This window comes from Plectropomus leopardus, chromosome 11 (assembly GCF_026936395.1).
Source record: "Plectropomus leopardus strain MGB_pleo_1.0 chromosome 11, ASM2693639v1, whole genome shotgun sequence".
NCBI lineage: Eukaryota > Metazoa > Chordata > Actinopteri > Perciformes > Serranidae > Plectropomus > Plectropomus leopardus.
The window spans coordinates 33,014,199-33,020,198 of record NC_142186.1 but is presented as its reverse complement, the minus strand read 5'-3'; positions in this window follow the sequence as shown (position 1 = coordinate 33,020,198).

Sequence of the window (6,000 nt, the reverse complement as noted above, 5' to 3'; positions counted from 1 at the left end):
TTGTATTAGTTGGGTGGTAGTTTAACTTCATTCAGATCTCAGTGTAGATTATTTTACATAGTTCATTAAAAAATTAGATATTCACAGTATTCTCATAATATTTTCTGCCACACAATATGGCATGCTACGGCTCATTGAAGGCCAAAGGTAAATTTCACTGTGACATCATTATAATCTAATATTAACAGTTTTCTTTACGTTACTCAGCGTCAGAAACAGAAACAAACGGGGGAGACATTTGGTCAGATACTTAAACTGTTCAGGCTAATCTTGAAATTGTGCTTTATTGTAGAGATCATCTGTGCTGCTGGGGGAAAGATGTGTGTGAAGCATCCATGTTTTCACAGATATGGATGTAAACTGTAAGTGCAACTTGTTGGGTTTGTGGAGGCATACAAACATGAGGTGGTAGTTGTAGTTTTCCTTTGACAAGCTGAGCATTTTTGAGAGTAGTTAAAATGTTGTTTAAGTACTTTTCATTGTAAAGTAGCTTGTATTTTTTAATGCAGTTTTCCTGAAATAATAACATGAAAAGTATGTGTATAGTATGAATTATTGGACCCATGATCAGAAGTTTGTAGTATGTACCAATGAGAACAGCTCATATGTGAACCTGCAGCGTACGTGACGTTAGAATATGTGTTGTGGATGTTAACGAGCCCACATATGGTGATAAATATGCACAGAAGTCACAGTGATGCGTGGGTGTGAATTACAAAAATGCACCTTGTCAACATATTCAGTTGCAGATGCAAGTATTACTGTATATAGAATCAGCAGAATTGGTCGTGTATGTACATGTAAAAACGATCAAGCAACCAAAAACAGGCTTGTGCAGGTCACACAAATCATCCATTATCACTATCAGTATCTGAACTTTGGGGGTTTTTAATTGCTATGAGAACCAAATGTAGAACGTCTTAATTGTGCTATAACTTAGCAGAGTTTATAGAAATAAGTTTGGGTCTGAAAATAATGCAAGAAAAGGAACATATAGCAAATTTAGTGTGTGTTCAGATTATACAAAAAGCAGTACTTTCCAACTGAGAAGGAATCAAGTATCGTTACTGATTAAATTGATAACTAAATCTGCTTGCAGCTGTAATTATTATTATTATTCTCTTTATTTTATTTTATTTTTTAAGAACATGATAGTACAATATGTTCTTTACTTTGTTTATACAGATAATGTTCTGCTGAGTATCATAAATAATCCCCTGTAGGCGAAGAAAGGATGCTATAAAAGGCTTATGGACACCTGAGGCTCTGTCAGTTTCAATTACTATATGTGAGTTTTCACAACAGGAAAAAAAAAAAGTGAAACTGTCCAAAGACACGGCTCAAGCCACTCAGCAGCATAATATTCTTCACTGTCCATCTGTCTGCTCAGTACAGTATGTTCCAAAAAGTCAGTGTTTTGCCAAAATATGGCTATAAACAATTTGATAATGAAGTAGAACTAGGAGCTCCAAGAAAAGTAATTTTGAAATTCAAAGACATAATATTCATAATAATTCTAGTTGTAGCAACAGAGTTGGTAAATTAACAATCCCCTGCAGAGACGTTTTAAGACATTAAAAATACTCAGCTTGCAATAATAATTTGCGTCTGATAAAGTTCTTCCACAAAAAGTTCAATTAACTAGTTTTAAAATTAAATTAGATATTAATTTAGGAACATCTCTCCCCCCCCATTGAAAAATACAGAATATACAAATATGCAAATATTTTTTATCTTAGAAGTTTAACTGCTGGACACAATTTGTCTCTTTCATCAGGGTAAAGTCAATTCTCTGTGTATGTAATTGCAAGCTTACGTTTCATATTAGACTATTGTGATGTCATAAAGCATCACTGTATGTACACGGCCCACACGGTAAAGGTACAATTCACTCCAAAATACATATTTTCCCTCTTACCTGTAGTACTATTTATTGGTCAGAGTGTTGGAGATATTGGCTGTAGATTGTCTGCCTTCTCTCACAGTATTGTCATAGAACTTACATTTCTAACTTCCATATAGTACCTTGAAAAATATTGATGTTTAACACTGTTGTTTGATCTTGACACTGGGAAAAATTGACATTGAGAGCAAAATATTTTTTTTTTTTCAGAAAAGATAAACATAACACGGCTGTAAAATGCCAAGTTGTCTTTTCTTGGTTAGTAGTAGAGGACAGCAGAATAAGTGAGAGCCAGAAAGTGCAGCTGCTACTGCTGTATTGATACTGAGGAAAATAAGCATTGAAAACAGTGCAAATATCTGGAATTGATGTGTATTAATAAATTGATATTTTTGAAAACAGTATTGAATATTATGGAAATGGCTCTCAGTGTGCACTCATGCTTTCACAAGGAAGAGCCTCTTGTTCATGAGTAGATGCACTCTTCCTTCTGTGTAGTTCTGTAGAAAGGAAATTGTTCCTACGTGGAACTATTGACAACAAAGTCTGTGGATTATCTTGAGTAATTGGATCGTGATTTCTGCAAAGAGACATTGCTGTTGAGTTTTTCAATTTATATGTTATCTTATTTTATTTTTGTTGCTTTAAGCATCACAAGCTGAGTGCAATCAAGTTGCATTTTATTGGAGAGAAGGCAGACTTTATGGCCGATATCTCCAACACTAAGCAAATTACACCAAAACTATCTACACTCACAAATAGCACTACAGTTAAGAAGCAAAAATATGCAGTGTTGATCTTGGGTCTACTAACTAACTGTCTCTTTAAGGTGAGCACAGAGAAACTTCATGCCTCAGCCGATAAATATGAAATTAACTTTCTAGTATTAAACTTCATTCCACACAGTAAAGCTCAGACTTTGCAGTGAAGTTACAATAACTACAATCAATGTTTTAGTGTAGTTGGAGATGGAATATGTATGCTGTATTACTTATTTTTAAAATAGTAATTCTTGCTAAATTAAAGCAACAGCGACAGAAAAGTATAGCTCCCTTTTATTTTAATTGCCCCACAGGAGAGAAAGACATATTGACGGAAGTCACTAATGATCGTAAAGGCCAGCGTAACAAAATGAACTGGGAACATGCATTACATTTTATGACTGTAAGTCAGTCATTTTTAAAAATGAATGACAACCATTGCTGATAAAAGGTGGAGCGCCCTCATTTTAAAGGCTTCACTTCAGGTTGGCAGCCTGAAAATGGTCTGACGTCCCATTCAAATTTCAGTCAACATCCGTTCTTGCAGGCTGACTGATGCTAAGTGTTGATTTGATACAGATCAGGTGTTGTCAGACTTTTTGTCTATTGAAGGTGGTGACTGCTCCTTTCACTATTTTACAAATGAGATGTTTTGATTGAAAGATGTTGGTAATTAGATGTCAAAGCCGATCTGTAGAGCAGGGCCCATTTGTCATCTCCTGATAAAGACGATCCTGTCAGTATTCAGGTGGTGGCTCGTGGTGACTTTTCATCCTGCCAGTTCCACCCACATCTGCCCAATCTTATCTGTTTTTCTCTGTCTGTCTGACTAAATCCAGTGGGCTCTTCGCAGCTGACATTTAAAGGTAAAGACATCGACATCCAGACGCTACATGATTAGCTGACACTTTAACACTATTGTTACACTATCAAGTCATATAGAGTGACGGAGGAATGAGGAACTTGTTACGTGTTTAAAGTGAGTTGGGTACAGTGAAAGTCACTGCACTTTAAACAGCATACAGGATCAAACTTTTCATTCTTTAACTGAAAGTGAAGTTGTGATTTGAACATTTGTGCTCCAAATGAGTTACAGTTGTTGTGTCAGTCATTTTCTGTAACCACTTGTCCTCGTAAGGGTCGCGGGGGGCAATCATCGGGCAGAAGGCGGTACACCCTGGACAGTTCGCCAGACTATTGCAGTGCCGACACATATAGACAGACAACCATACACACTCACAGTCACACCTAAGGGCAATTTAGAGGGCCCCCACCCAGACCGAACCCCGTTCCAACCGGGATTTGAACCAGATTTGTGAGGCAACAGTGCTAACCACAAAGCCACCGTGCCGCCCAGTTGTTGTGTTTGTACATCCTTTAATTGTGCAAATATAGAAACGATATTTTAGTCAGTCTAAAGTAGGGGTAGGCAATAAATCAAATAAACTTAAAGTATCACAGCTTGTTCCATTTGCAATGTATAAAATGACTTTATTGCAAAAATCAAATATGCATTTTTTTAGCAGCTGGCCTGAGACTCACTTCAGTGTTTTTATCTTCGCAGCTGAATGTCACACGTAAGGTGGATTATTGATCTGTTGATATGTTCACAGCTGATCAGATCGATAGATGAGAGGCATTTGCATATATTTGTAAGTGCAGGCCCAGCAGAATAAATGGTTTACTTTCACTTGCCTGACATTCTGCTGCATGTCTCTGCCGCTACTGTATTAATTTCAGATAACTGCACCTCTTCTAGGTAAAAGCCTAATTGCTTTCGTAGGAGGAGTCGGGAAAGATAGTGGCAGCTGAGGCATTGTGGCAGCAAGTTAAGCATGTTAGCTGAAATGTGGAGCAGTGATTCAATTCCAAGCTTCTTCTGGGTATTGGTGGACCTTACCATCTTTGTAACCCAAAAACCCTGCAAAGGAAACTCATTTCAGCCCCTTGTATCCATTAATTCATTCTTTCGGTCAGTGCAGAGCTCATGGGCACACATAACGGTAAAAACACAGAACAAGCAATTTTCAGAGCTTCACTTCCCACTGGCTCGCTCTCTCTTTTCACCATGACAGTCCTGCACGACGGCTGCATCATTTCACTTCATGGCAGATTCTGCACCAATCAGTCTGTCAATATCACGCTCCATTGTACGCTCACTTGTCAACAAGACCCTGAGATACTTGAACTCCTTCACTTTGAGAGTCAGCTCGCTCCTAATCTAACCTAAAACAGCTCTTCACCATTTCCCAGCAGAGGGTCAGGGGGTCAAAGTTCGGTGAAGGCAGCATAATCACATCGTTGGCAAAAAGCAGCATTTGGTCAGCACCTCCTAGCATAAGCTTTCCCAGAAAGGCTTAAAATATGAATAACTAATACTTTTATGTTCATCACTGCAAAGTGAAAACTGCAATCTGTTACATGAAGCATGTAAACTGTGTGTGCTGTTTGTGATGATTTATGGTGTTGAGGGTGTCACCAGCCTGCACAGCTGCCTTGTGCTAAACATGTTGGTGATGTTATTTTAGTTTCCTAGAGGGGAAAGTTAAAGTCTTTTTCTGGGTTTGCTGTTATCTGTGGCTGAATTTGGATGAGCAAGCTGCAGCCATCATGTGATAGCCTCAAGTAAACATGACCCTCTGCATACTACTATACTGTGAATAATGTAGGGGCTGCTGTGGCGCAGATGGTAGAGCGGGTTATCCATCGATCGGAAGGTTGGCAGTTTGATGCCTGGTTTCATCAGTTTCTTCAGTGGTCGAACAACTAAAAAAGCATTATACGTTTGCAGGGGCGGGCAATATATCAAATATACTGGAGGTATTGCAGCTTGTTCCATGTGCGATATACAAAATGACTACTTTGTGAACACAGAGTATAAATTGTCCAGTCATTTTCATGAGACACTGCGTCATTTTTCCCTCTCTCCCGAAGCTCTCTGCCTCTCTCTCTCTCTCTCTCTCTCTCTTTCTTTCTTTCTTTCTCTCTCTCTCACACACACACACAAACACAAACACACACACAAAGCAACAAACCAGGGCATTTGCAGAGCTTCAGACCATAACTATTTAGTCACATTTTGCAACCATGGAGCACCACTGTGATTTGCAAATACTGTTAATATATGAACTGGAGAGGTGTTAGTTTGTTTTCAGTTTACAGTGAATTAATCATCAACTTAAACAGTGCTGTGGTATCAGTCTTATTTAATGAGCGTCAGTGGCAATAGTGTGAGCAGGTTAAGTGTGTGTATTTGCAGAGCTCCAGTGGTGACTATTTAGTCACAATTTGCAACCATAGAGCACCAGTGCGACTTGGAAATCTTGAACTGAACTG